At 43.5% G+C, this 14,281-nt stretch overlaps 1 long non-coding RNA gene across 1 annotated transcript; it reads left to right on the forward strand.

The window, feature by feature from the left end:
* Positions 11-13,722, forward strand: LOC108635594. The gene is made up of 3 exons (XR_001917870.1): positions 11-422; positions 3,138-3,445; positions 13,223-13,722. It is a non-coding gene; the product is annotated as an uncharacterized LOC108635594 (long non-coding RNA).

A 14,281-nucleotide genomic window follows, 5' to 3' on the forward strand; every position in this document is an offset into this window, starting at 1 on the left:
AACTCTCCCAAAGGGCAGTGGCTGCCGGCTCTCCTCGGTTGAGCAGTCTCTGCCCGCGAGGGGGCGCTGGCGGCCGGGGAGTTAAGGATGGGGCCTTGGTCTCCCGAACCCAGTGAGTGGCTTGGGTTGTCAAGACTCGTCTTTTTTTTGATAATTTCTTTTTGTCATGATGCTCTTTTGGCCTCCGACTCCGTGAAGGGAGCCATATTAAGATTGCAGAAGAGGTGACCTGGAGGAAAAATTAAAAGGCGACTTTTAAACATAGAGTTTTTCTTTTCTCTCTCAAATTAATTTAGATGTAAATTACATTTGGAAAGATCAGGCTGCAAGGCTCTCATTTACCCTCACCAGATACTTAGAATAAGATTTCGGTGTGACAGTAATTTTGCCAGTGGAGGCCGACTCCCCAAAACATCACCCTGGTAAGTAATGAACGTTTCCATGGGTTATGACTTTGAGGTTTTGTTTTACTCCATTCTAATACATGGCCTTTCTAAAAGTGGTTAGATCATAACTCAGCCCAGGTTTAATTAAAGTTATTTTTGAAAAATCTCGATGGGTAGGTAATTTACCTAGCTTCTCATTCAGACTGAGGAAATTTTGCTTAATTGCTGCATGCATTTCTAATTATCTTTCGCCATGCTGTTCTTAGTGTGGATGGAAGACAGTCTCTCTCTTTCCTGGTTGGTATGTCAACAAAATTTGAGGAGTGTTTAGTTCAGAATACTGTTGGGTATTAAGCATTAAATGATCTGATATACCTGTCAGTTTCATCAGAAACAGCATTTATGTATGCATATAGTCTATATCCGGCTCCCCAGGTGGCATAGTGGTGAAGAATCCGCCCAGTCCAGGAGATGCAGGAGTTGCAGGTTTGATCCCTGGGTCGGGAAGATCCCTGGAGAAGGAAATGGCAACCCACTCCAGTATTCATGCCTGGAAAATTACGTGCACAAAGGAGCCTGGAAGACTGCAGTCCATGAGGTCAAAAAGAGTCAGATGCGACTGAGTGCACACACACACACACACACTCACACTCACACATCTATACCATGCTATACACCAGAACACACACACACACACGTCTATACCACGCTATACACCAGAAATCTTTGTGAAATGTAGACTCAAATTAGAGACCTTGTTTTATTTTGCAATGAAATGGAGTTAATCTCATTGCAGTGTTGTGTAGATTTTAAGATACCTAGGATATAATAGGGACTCATTAACTGATAACTATTTATTATTTATCTAGATATGCTCCAAAGTGCTTTGCTCATGGCAAACAGTAAATACTGGTTGAATGAATGAACATGGCATGTTCCTTACTATATACGTAGGGAAAACACCAGGATGGGGATCCAGTAGCGCGATGACGTCATCAATGAAGCTTAGCGTGGAGGTGTCTGCCCTAAAGCCCTTTCACCAGATGCAGGCTCTCTTGACCTTGGAATGTGGATTACTTAAAATTTTAGGGGGAAAAAAATGTGTACCTACTTGACTAGTAGGCCCTCGCCTCTTGTTAGTATAGAGCTTGAGAAGTTTTCTTAAATGTGGAAAAGCTAAGCTCACTTGACACAAATCAGGGGGAAGAAAGGTTTCTACAAGTTATTCAAGTTATTCATGTCAAAAGCGATTAGTGGGCCCCAGCTTCCATTACATCATTCACTGGGAGAGTGTAGGCTGGGAGCTCTGCAAGTCACATGATTCCACGGAGGAATTAAGGCTGAATTTTCTTTTGTGTTTCTGCCCTTAGCTATATTCAGTAGTAAGCATGTTTGGAAAAGGTTAAAACAGAACATGGAGCTCTAGTTTATTTTAATGCGGTCAGACTGCTAAGCAGTGGAAGCTTGCTGAAGAGATTTACCAAGCTGTTTCCTTAAAGACTTTAGTGAATTAATTAAAAGGATTCTGAGAGATACAACATGCCAGACCCCTACTGGCTCATAAAATTGTTCTTTCTGATTGATGTGACTTGACAGCTAAGCACAGCGCATGTAAAGCTGCAGGGGAATAAAACAAGGGTAGTGCTGATGTGTTCAAAAGACATGTGAGTGTTCCGCTTGAATTGGCTGTGACCACAGAGTCAGCTGGACACTGTGCTCGTTTCCTTTGGCTCAAGTACCCGAGCTCCGTAGCAGCTCAGATTTGGCAAGGTGCTCAACCACTGAGTGAAAATGAAGTCACAGCTTCAGAAGAGATTCACAGATGGTGATGTGTAGGTATTCTGTTTCGCGTTTTAGTCATTGCCTTTAGAGTGCCTGCTTTAAGGTGGTACTCGGTTACGGAACCATGCCTGCGCCACGGTCTCCAGAGGGACTGAGCCACAGGTGAACTGTGTTCTTTAGTAGACAAATATCTCAGACAAGCAGATGGGTCGCAGAAGTATTCTGAATTTTTTAGCCAAATTCTGGGCGATGTTGGGTCTAACTGATTTAGAAAACACATTCTTTTTCAGCCGACAGTGAAGCCAAGATTGTTAACAATATGATCCAACACTGAAAGCCTTCATCATTAATACATACCTGCAGTCAGAATTTGAATGTGACCTGGCCAAATATATTTACTCATTGAATGCTTATTTAAATAAGTGGTAGGCCTTGGAGATACCTCAGTTCTTATATTCTCTCATAGTGCTGTTTAGTAGGAACATAATGTGAGCCATATAAGTAATTTAAAATTTTCTGGTAGCCACATAAAGACATTAAAAAGAAACCAATAACATTAATTTTAATAATGTATTTTATGTCCACCAACTATATATATATCAGTTCAATATGTAGCAATATAGAAAGTATTAATATTTGCATTCTTTATTTGGAATTGTTTTCTAATTCAGTGTGTTTTTTACACTTAGAGCACATCTCACATTGCACTGCTCAGATTCCACATATGACTAGCGATGTTGGGCATCCCAAGTCTAGAGGGAAACACAGAGGAGTAAAAAGGTAATTTCAGTAAGACGTAATAAAGGCAATGATGAGAGAAGTGTAGGGTACAATGAGAACGCATAGAAAGGGCTTAGTTCCTTTCGTCTTCCACCTGAAATTTCCATAATTTTCTCTACTCCTCTGTATTCTTCCTGCCACCGTGCCAATCCAAGCTGGCATCATCTCTTTCCTTGATTTCCCCAACAGCCTCCAAAATTGTCTGCCTGCATTCACCCACGGCCCTCTCTGCAGCTACAGTGGTCTTTTGAAAATGACCGTGTGGGACTTCCCTGGTGGTCCAGTGGCTAAGAATCTGACTGCCAGTGCAGGAGACATGGGTTCGATCCCTGGTCCGGGAAGATACCACGTGCTGCAGAGCAACTGAGCCCCGGCACTGCAGATGTTGAAGCCTGCTCGCCGACAGCCTGTGCTCCGCAACAAAGAGCAGCCGCTGCTCACAGCTAGAGAAAGCCTGTGCACAGCCGGAAAGACCCAGCGTGGCCAAAAATAAAGAAGTAAGTACTTTTGAAAAATGTCCATCTGATAATATCATTCCCCTGCTGCAAACCTTAACTGTATGATGAACACACGTTGAACAAGTGTGGAATGATGGATATAAATCCCCCAGTACAAGGCTTCTGCTCACTGGTTGGTTCTCCCATCTCCCTTTCGCTGTCTTGTTTCTGTCCTTTCCCTCCCTGGCTCTGGAAAAGCCATCTGCCTCTCACTTCCTCTCATCCTTCTTAGTCCCTTATCATCTGACTTTTCTTTTTTCTTTCTTGCTTTCTTCTTTCCTTTTTTCTCTCTCTCTCTCATGCTTTGGTTTATTACAATATAGAATTTAAACAGGCGTAAATTTTAGTGCTGTAGGGAGTTCCCTGGTGACCTAGTGGTTAGGATTCTGGTCGCAATTCTGGACTTTGACTACCGTGGCCTGGGATCAGTCCCTGGTCAGAGAACTGAGATCCCATCACGCAAGCTTCACAGCACAACTGACAAAAACAGACAAAGAAATGTGTGCTGTAGTTATGTACTTCAAGTTCTTCATTTTATTTGTTTATTTGCTACTCGGCATGTGAGATCTTGGGCTTCCCGGGTGGCGCTAGTGGTAAAGAACCCGCCTGCCAGTGTAGGAAACATAAGAGACACAGGTTCAATCCCTGGGTCAGGAAGAGCATGGCAACCCACTTCTGTATTCTTGCCTGGAGAATCCCATGGACAGAGGAGCCTGGCAGGGTATAGTCCACTGAGTCGCAAAAAGCTGGACACGACTGAAGTGACTTAGTGCAAACGCACTCTTGTGAGGTCTTAGTTCCCTGACCAGGTAATAAACCTATGCCCCTGCACTGGAAGCAAAGTGTCAACCACTAGACCATCAAGGAAGTCCCAAGTCTTCATTTTAAAACTTAGAAGAGATTGACCTTGTATCAGGATTAAATTAATATGCTTTTTATTTCAGCATGGCCTTCAGTTAACTCTTCTTATAGAGAACTTCTGTAGAAGCAAACGTATTCTCTCCTGGGAGGAAAGCAATCTCCTTTCATGTTTTGAGAGGAGAAAATGATGCAGCTATATACACAGTATTCTCCTCTAGTGATTTGGAACAAGTCAGAAGGAGAACCCAGGTACCTGCCCGTAGCTGTGCCTTTCTTAGGTAGATTGCTGCTGCCTTCTGGCAGTAGGGCAGTGAGGCAGGTTAATTATTCAGTGTCAGTGGAGGTAAATAAATAAATGAATTACCTAATTAAATAAACCGGGGTGCTAAAAGCTGGCAGTTTCCTTAACCACACACTTTTTTTTGAGAACCAGTTCTCTTGTATGAAGGAACAGCCAACCCAGGCATATGGGCTCTTCCCTTTTACCTCTGAGAAGGTGGATTTATGACCGTCTGTGTACTCATCTCTCTGTTTATGTGTCTGACATAGACCACTCTGCCAGTTGCAAGCACTCTTTCTACCTCCACTGAGAACATGGAGAGATTCTGCCACTACAAAAGGAAGTGTTGATTGCTCAGTCGTGCCCGACTCTTTGCAACCCCATGGACTGCAGCCCTCTGTCCATGAGATTTTCCAGGCAAGGATTCTGGAGTGGGTTGCCATTTCCTTCTCTAGGGGATCTTCCGAACCCAGGAATAGAACCCAGATCTCCTGCACTGCAGGCAGATTCTTTACCAGCTGATCTACAAGAGAAGCCCCTACAAAAGGAAAGAAAGTTATAATTCAAGAAGGACTTCCTGGGCTTCCCTGGCGGTCCAGTGGTTAAGAATTTGCCTAGCAATGCAGGGGACAAGGGCTCGATTGCTGGTCAGGGAGGACCCCACACGCCGCAACTACTGAGCCCACACGCCCTAGAGCCTGTGCTCCACAACAAGAGAAGCCACAGCAGCAAGAAGTTCATGCACCACAACTGGAGAGAGGCCTCACTCGCCACAACTAGTGAAATTCCACATGGAGCAACAAACACCAGGGCAGGCATAAACAAATAGATATTAAAGAAAAAGAAAGGACTTCCTGCTGTTAAGGCATGACAAACACTAACACAAAACAAGTGAGGGAGAATCTTAGCTGAGAAAAGATGTTTCTGTTATAGAAAATACCCCACCTCACCCCCTTCCCCCATCCCAAGCCTAGCTTAAGCCCTACTCCCGGAAAGGCTTGGGCGTTCAGAGTCAGCAAGCTTTTGTTGAATAGACAGATACTGCATACAAGGCAGCGCCATGTACTTCTTTCTACTACACCCATTTAATATTTGAACTTAAGAGAAACCCTCCAACTTTTTCCTAAATGGAATTTTATTTTGAAATGAGATCCTGCAGCATGAGGACCAACTACAGAAATAATTTAGTGTTAAGGGACCTCCACAGCCTGAAGCATTTTTCCTGACTTGGATCACGTTCCATGCACATCCAGAGGCTATACCACATCCTACACTAACAGCTTGTTCTTAACCTCCCACTTCAAAGATTTACTGAGAATTTCTTTCTGAGCAGAACTACTCTTGTGAAAGAAATAGTAGAAGCATGCTGTGTTAGTTAGGATAATTGCTATAATAGAAAGATCCAAGTAAAGGACATAGCTCACATACAGTAGTTTATTTCTTGCTTCTAGGGTTGTATAACTTTTGAACTGTGGTGTTGGAGAGAACTCTTGAGAGTCCCTTGGACTGCAAGGAGATCAAATCAGTCAATCCTTAAGGAAATCAGTCCTGAATATTCATTGGAAGGACTGATGCTGAAGCTGAAACTCCAATACTTTGGCCACCTGATGCGAAGAACTGGCTCATTGGAAAAGACCCTGATGCTGGGAGATATTGAAGACAGGAGAAGGGGGTAACAGAGGATGAGACTGTTGGATGGCATCATGGACTTGATGGACATGAGTTTGAGCAAGCTCTGGGAGTTGGTGATGGACAGGGAGGCCTGGCATGCTGCAGTCCGTGGGGTCTCAGTCAGACATGACTGAGCGACTGAACTGAGGGCTGCAGAGCAACACTCCTCCATGCAGCCATTTAGGAACCCAGGTTAATGAAAGCCTGCAAAAGGCGTGGAGGAAACACCTAGGAGGTTTTTATGAATCTAGAAGTAGGGCTGTTGTTGTTTTTTTTGCTAAGTCATGTCTGACTTGGCGATCCCATGGACTGTAGCCCACCAGGCTCTTCTTGTCCACAGGATTTCCGAGGCAAGAATACTGGAGTGGGTTGCCAAAGAAAATTTTCATATATAGAGAGGACTGAGCCCCCAGGATGAGGGTGAGCAATGTGGAGCGTATCCATCCTACTTTCATTCACCCTGGAGACCACTGACGGCCATTGGCATTAGTTACCATCCAGAAGGATGTGACGGCTGAGGCCTGAAGGAAAACTGTTGTGTTTATTGACTGTTCATCTCTCACACTCAAACTTTTCTTTGCATTCTCCCAACTATGTCTTAATTCATCATTTCCTTTTTTTAAAAAAAATATGTATGTATTTGGGGGCACTTGGTCTCAGCCGCTGCTCACAGGGTCTCTGATCTTTGTTGTAGCAATTGGGATCTTCAGCTGCAGCATGCTCAATCTTTTAGTTGTGGCATGCAAACTCTTAGTTGCAACATGTGGAATCTAGTTCCTTGACCAGGAATTGAACCCAGGCTCCCTGCATTAAGAGCTTGGAGTCTTAACCACTGGACCACCAGAGAAATCCCCAGTTCATCATTTCTTAAACTACGTAAATAGCCTCCTAACAGAGGCCCCTACCTCTGTCCTCACGCACCTCAACCCCATCTAACATGTGACTCTCACCGTCTTATGCTTGAATAGTTCCTTGTCACTCACAGGCTTGAGTCAACTTCCGTGATAAAAATCCCATCAGGACATTCACATTCCAGTCCCTTCCTACCTCTTAGACCTCATCTCTTGGCATTGCACCCTGGGCATTCTATGTCCAGCTTTGTCTTCCCGGCATACTCTATGTACTGACGTGCCTCCTTGCCCGGGATGTGCCATCCTTCCTGGGATGTGCATCCTTCCTGGGCCCACTCCCACCTGTCCATCAATTCTCTCTTTAATATCACTCCATTGGTGAAACCTTTCTTGATTCTCCTCAGCTTGGTGATGCACCCCTTCTTCAGGAGAATCATAATTGATTGGTAAAGAATAGTTATCTCTCTAAAAAATGTATTTTTCTCCCTTAGACTACTAAGTGAGTCCGTAGAACATGTGTTTTCATTGTGTATCTCAAGCGCTTCATATGGTTTCTGATGAAGTGTTGGTGTTCAGTGAAGATTCGTCAAGTGAATGAATGAATGGTTTTTAACATTTGGATCATTTAAGGATGAAGATGCTCGTTCTTGTCTGTCACCCACCTAAGAATAAAGGGTTTGGAACTTCCCTGATGATTCAGTAACTAAGACTTCGTGCTCTCAATGCAGGGGACTCTGGTTCAATCCCTGGTCAGGGACATCCCATATGCCACAACTGAAAATCACACATGCCACAACAAAGACCTGGCACAGCCAAAAAAAGAAAGAAGAAAAAGAAAAGAATAAAGGGTGTGAGGAAGATAGGACAGGAAGTTGACACAAAACCAGAAGAAATGAAAGTTGGATCTCAGAAGACTGTCGAATGAGAGGACTCTGACATGTCAGTGTGTAGGGTTGGATGGGACATCTCAATGCTGTGAGAGAGGAGACTGCTTGTCAGTACCCAATCTTTCATGCCTCCTTACTGACAGAGAGCCCTTATATTATTCAAAGTGTCAGTAAGCCTAGCTTATTGGAGGGGGTTTCTTGGAACAACTTTTAAAGATGACTGGCTTCGCTGGGAGGTCTTCCCTTTCCCTCAGCCTCATTTCTGCTGCTTAGAATGGATGTGGTATCTGCAGCTGCAAATCTTGTTACCAGGAGACAACCCTGAGGATGGAAGCCATGGGCCAAGGAGAGCAGAATAGAGATGTAGAAGGAGCCTGAGTCCCTGATAGGATGGAGTCACCCCACCGGGCCTGCCATACCTATTTTGAACTTCTTCCCCAAAAGAGAGAACTAAAGTTTCAATTTGTTTAAATCACTCTTACTCACATTTTCGGTTTTATGTGAAAGTGAAGTGAAAGTGTTACTTGCTCAGTTGTGTCTGACTCTTTGTGACCCTATGGATTATAGCCCGCCAGGCTCCTCTGTCCACAGATTTTCCAGGCAGGAATACTGGAGTGGGTTGCCATTCCCTTCTCCAGGGGATCTTCCCAACCCAGGGATCAAACCTGAGTCTCCTGCATTGCAGGCAGATTCTTTACCATCTGAGCCACCAGGGAAGCCCAAATTAATCCCAGCTGATACAGAGGAGATATTTACAGAGTCCTCATACATCACATATTTCATGCATGTTACCGCTATAAAGGATAGTGCTATAAAGGTTAGCCAGCTTGCTCCCTGTCCAGCTGTGTGTTATTGGGAAAGTTACTTTACCGCTCTGCGCCTCAGTTTCCTCATCTGTAAGATGAAGACAACACAATGATAGCACTTCCTCACAGAGTTATGAAGACTGGAGAGTTCCTGTGTGTAAAATGCTGAGAACTGTGCTTGGCGTGTAGTCAGTGCCTACTGTTGCATGCATGCTCAATCACATCCGACTCTGTGACCCTATGGACTGTAGCCCACCAGACTTCTCTGTCCATGGGATTCTCCAGGTAAGAATACTGAATTGGGTTGCCATTTCCTTCTCCAGGGGATCTTCCTGACCCAGGGATAGCACCTTCATCTCCTGTGTTGGCAGGCAGATTCTTTACCACTGAGCCACCAGGGAAGCTGGTGCCTACTCTTAGCAATTGCCATATTAGCAATAACATAATCGCATTCAGATGCCTGACTGTAGCTCAGAAAACTTCAATAACTCGTCTAAGGTGACACAGTAAGTGGTAGAGCCAAGCTGCAAACACAGGCCTCCACGAATCTTAAAACTCTGCATTTCTCCGTGCACTTTGGAAGGACCCCATGTGGGTGGGCTGCGGGGTGGAGGGCAGGAGACTGGACAGATGAATGAAATCCTGCCTTTTGCTCCGTGTGACCTTGAGTCTTCCCCATGGAGCCAACATCCATCTCACCATCTTGTGGCCACAGGATTCACTGAGGTCTTGATAGAAGTGACGTGGAGTCCAGTGGGGAGAGGTAAAGCCAGCCAAGGGCTTAGCTGAGCCAACCATGGGAGGAAGATGGGGAATTTAAGGAGAAGGAAGGCAGCAAGCAAGTTCAAGGGAAGCATGCTTAGCCTGACTTCCCAGTCCCAAGTCCCCATCCTTAGATCTAAGAGTGTCAGCCTCCCATAAAAGTGAGGCTCAGGAAACTCTAGGCAGTTGATAAGACCTTCTTAAGCATGATATGGGGCTCTCAAGAGAAGAAATGGAAGATATAATCCCCTCAAGGAACTGGTCATACAATTATCCATTTAAGCAATCAATCAGCAGACAAAACTGTATATGGTTAAGGGCATGACTCTTTAATAGAAAACAGAATTGTATATGGTTTATTTGTCTGAAAGTGAAAGTCATTCAGTCATGTCCGACTGTTTGTGACCCCGTGGACAATACAGTCCAATGGAACTCTGCAGGCCAGAATACTGGAGTGAGTCACTGTTCTCTTCTCTGTGGGATATTCCCAACCCAGGGATTGAACCCAGGTCTCCTGCATTGCAAGTGGATTCTTTACCAGCTAAGCCACCAGGGAAATTGGACTGGGTGTGAATTCTGTCTCTCCAATTTGCTGTGTGACCTTGAGCAACTTATTTAACGTCTCTGTGCTCCGGTTTCCGCTTCTAAAAGAAGGGAGATAATACCACCTGGTCATTGAGTTCTCATGGCAAGAATACTGGAGTGGTCATGATCATGGTATCCAGTCCCATCACTTCATGGCAAGTAGATGGGGAAAAAGTGGAAGCAGTGAAAGATTTTATTTTCTTGGGCTCTGCAATCACTGCAAACAGTGACTGCAACCATGAAATTAAAAGATACTTGCTCCTTGGAATGAAAACTATGACAAACCTAGACAGCATATTAAAAAGGAAAGATATCACTTTGCCGACAAAAATTCATATAGTCATGGCTTTTCCAGTAGTCATGTATGGGTGTGAAAGTTGGACTATAAAGAAGGGCTGAGCACTGAACTGATGCCTTCGAATTGTGGTGCTAGAGAAGACTCTTGAGAGTCCCTTGGATGGCAAGGAGATCAAACCAGTCAATCCTAAAGGAAATCAACCCTGAATATTCACTGGAAGGACTATGCTGAAGCTGAAGCTCCAATACTTTGGCTGCATGATGCAAAGAGCCCACTCATTGGAAAAGACTCTGATGCTGGGAAAGATTGAAGGCAAAAGGAGAAGAGGGCAGCAGAGGATGAGATGGTTAGCACCACCACCTCAATGGACATAAATCTCAGCAAACTCCAGGAGATAGTGAAGGATAGGGAAGCTTGGTGTGCTGCAGTCCATGGCGTTGCGGAATCAGACACAATTTAGCAACTGAACAATAATACCACCTGGGCTTCCTAGGTGGCGCTAGTGGTAAAGAATCCTCTTGCAATGCAGTTGGCCAGGTTGGATCCCTAGGTCAGGAAGATCCTCTGGAGGAAGAAATGCAACCCACTGCAGTATTCTTGCCTGAAAATTTCAGAAACAGAGGAGCCTGGCGGGCTACAGTCCAGGTGGCCACAAGGAACACACACGCATAATACCACCTACTTTATGAGATCATCATGAAGATTAAATGAGGTAAAAGAATAGCGTCTGACATATAGTATAAATGCATAGTGTGAAAGTCACTCAGTTGTGTCCGACTCTTGATGACCCCATGGACTACACACACACTCCATGGAATTCTCCAGGTCAGAATACTGAAGTGGGAAGCTGTTCCCTTCTCCAGAAGATCTTCCCAACCCAGGGATCAAACCCAGGTCTTTCACACTGTGGGAGGATTCTTTACCAGTTGAGCCACCAGGGAAGTCCATAAACATGTGTTGTTTAAATAAATATATACAATTTGAGAGTTATGGATAACATATAAATGAAACACTCCTTTTGTTTAGCGCCATAAAAATTCAAAAACAGGAAAAATCATAGGATAAAAGAAATTTCACTATTTTAGTGGAACCCAATAATGGACAGAGATGTGGGCTGGATCCAGGCAAAAGTATGGAGGCAGAAACTGGCATGGTCAATGCTACGGATGAGGTGGGGGTGAGCAGGGATGGTCAGACAGTAGAACTGGGGAATAGGGAGGGAGAAGGTTGAGGTCTGATTACATAAGACTCTGAAAGCTAGATTTGCTTTAATGGGCAATGACGAGTGGTTGGAACATTTCATGATGAATGTGGCCTATCTGGAAGATTCATCTGGCAGATGAAGATTGGAGAAGAGAAAATTAGAAGGAAGAACAATTAGGAGGCAGTTACAAAAATTCTGGCTTGAGGCAGTGAGAACCTAATTTAATATTGCATTAGACATGGAGGAGATGAGGGGAAATTTTGAGATATATGGTTTTATTTATTCTTTTAATTTTTATTTTATATTGAAGCATAGTTGATTAACAATGTGTTAGTTTCAGGTGTGGAGAAGGCAATGGCACCCCACTCCAGTACTCTTGCCTGGAAAATCGCATGGATGGAGGAGCCTGGTAGGCTGCCGTCCGTGGGGTTGCAAAGAGTTGGACACACTGAGCAACTTCTTTCACTTTTCACTTTCATGCATTGGAGAAGGAGATGGCACCCCACTCCAGTGTTCTTGCCTGGAGAATCCCAGGGATGGCAGAGCCTGGTGGGCTGCCGTCTATGGGGTCGCACAGGATCGGACACGACTGAAGCGACTTAGCAGCAGCAGCAGTTTCAGGTGTATATCAAAGTGATTCAGTTATACATATACATGTGTCTATTCCTTTTCAATTTTTTCCCCATTTAGGTTATTATAGAATATTCAGTGGAGTTCCTGTGCTGTCTGGTCAGTCCTTGTTGGTTGAGATATATGGTTTTTAATTTATTTTCAAAAAAATAAAGGTAAGTTATACTTAAAGTTGAGCTTCCCTGAGAGCTCAGCTGGTAAAGAATCTGCCTGCAATGCAGGAGACCCCAGTTCAATTCCTGGGTAGGCAAGTTCCCTTGGAGAAGGGATAGGCTACCCATTCCAGTATTCTTGGGCTTCCCTGGTGGCTCAGATGGTAAAGAATCTGCCTGCAATGCAGGAGACCTGGGTTTGATCCCTGGGTTGGGAAGGTTTCCTGGAGGAGGGCATGGCAACCCACTCCAGTATTCTTGCCTGGAGAATCCCCATGGGGAGAGGAGCCTGGTGGGCTACAGTCCATGGGATCGCAGAGATTCACACATGACTGAGCGACTTAGCACAGCACAGGACAGCATACTTAGAGTTAAAAAAATCGAATAGTACATAAAGGCATAAAATGAAAAACAAAATCTCCCTTCTCTTCCTCACTTCCAGTCTAGCTTCACAAAGGCAACCACTCTTAACAGTTTCTTGTGTATCTCAGAAGAGTTTTAAGCACATAGCTGTCAATAAACAGTTGACTCTCTTTTTTTCAAGGAGGTTACGTTCTATAATGTTGCTTCCAACACTGAATTAGCAAATACCATTGCTCCTGGGGGGAAATACAGGGTAGGTTCTTGCAAGCCTCTGATCAGAACATTTTCAACTAATAAATTCATAACCTTGTTTTGTGTTTCTGTTGAAAGACACCTTCTTTAATAACTATCGTTTCGTTAACTCGTGACTAACAGCCTTCTAAATCCTGCCTGAAGGAAGCTTATTTAACACCTGTTTTCTCTGTAGGGCACAGCTCAGCCTTCTTGCACCTGGAGGCGCTTAAGCACTACCGTTGGGGGCCGCTGAACAGTGAAATCACCAACAAAAACCAACCTGAAAACCACACAGCTCTGAACAGACCGTGAACAGGACACTTGGCAGGATGAGAGCTGAGACAAGAGGCGGAGTGTTGCCCTGTTGGGCCTCAGCTGGAACGAAACTGTCCCATGACTCAGATTTGTTGTTGCTCTGGGCTTGTCTGGGAATGACCATGAAAACTTTATGAGTACTGATTGGGGAATTACAGATAAATTTTAGTAACTAGGCAAATTGACAAATACAGAACTTACAAGCCATGAGGATGAACCAAAGGTAGAGAGACTGGACCAGTTTGTCCAGTCACACAGATTGGATTCGGAAGGGCCTTGAGCTTGGTTTAATGCTCTGCTGTTGTTACTGTCCTGAAATTCCTAACTTAAAAACAAAAATTATTGTTGATTTACAATATTGTGTTAGTTTCAAATGTACAGCAAACTGATTTGGTTATATATATACTATACATAATTTTATATAAAGTAAAATTAATAAAATATTTTATATAAAAACATTATTTTCCATTATAGGTTATTATAAGATATAAAATATAGTTCCCTGTGCTATACAGTAAACCCTTTTGCTTGTTTTTATCTATTTTATATATAGTAATGTGTATCTGTTAATCCCATACTCCTAATTTATCCCTTCCCCCCACCTTGAAATTCTTAACTTTTGAACAAGAGGCCTCATGTCATTTTCACTTTGCACTAGGTTACAAATTATGTAGCTGGTCTTGTCTTTATGTTTGTGTATGCATATTTAATTGCATAAATGAGATCATATTATAAATACCCTTCCTTTTTTCCTTCTTATAGTTTTCTGTTTAAAAAACTCAATCTTCGGTGGTATTTTTATATAGACATATAAATCTACTTTCATCCTTTTAACATCTGTGGTATAGATGTATCATGATTTATTTTTCAAGTCTCCAATTACTTTGGACAATACTTTGTTTATGAATTTTTGCTTTTAGGAATTATGCCAAAAGAA

Source organism: Capra hircus, chromosome 3 (genome assembly GCF_001704415.2).
Source record: "Capra hircus breed San Clemente chromosome 3, ASM170441v1, whole genome shotgun sequence".
Classification (NCBI taxonomy): Eukaryota; Metazoa; Chordata; class Mammalia; order Artiodactyla; family Bovidae; genus Capra; species Capra hircus.